The sequence below is a fragment of the Bradysia coprophila genome, unplaced genomic scaffold, assembly GCF_014529535.1.
Source record: "Bradysia coprophila strain Holo2 unplaced genomic scaffold, BU_Bcop_v1 contig_373, whole genome shotgun sequence".
Lineage (NCBI taxonomy): Eukaryota > Metazoa > Arthropoda > Insecta > Diptera > Sciaridae > Bradysia > Bradysia coprophila.
This window is the reverse complement of record NW_023503632.1, coordinates 185,651-185,997: the sequence shown is the minus strand read 5'-3', so window position 1 is coordinate 185,997 and position 347 is coordinate 185,651.

The following is a 347-nucleotide window of genomic DNA, read 5'->3' as shown; positions in this document are numbered from 1 at the left end:
TTTGCAGTTTCTTTTTTGTTCGGCGTGTGATTGGTGGATTCAGTTGTCTGGTATCTTCAAATCGAAGACTCGGTCCAACCTGCAGGTTTATTTAATTTGTTATGAGCGCTCACCCAATGGCAAAATTCTAGCCTACATTTGTGCGCAAAAATATTCGTTTTTTTATGATTTCTCTGAACGAAAATCTTTTTTTGAAAAAGTAACACCAACGTGTTACTTTTAAAGGAAAAATTGGTTTGTAAAGTCATAACTTTAGACACTTGGAGAAATCCTTGCAAAATGTGTAACTTGCACATTTTGCAAAGGTTTCTCCAAGAGGTATAGCTTATCACCCACAAACCAATTTT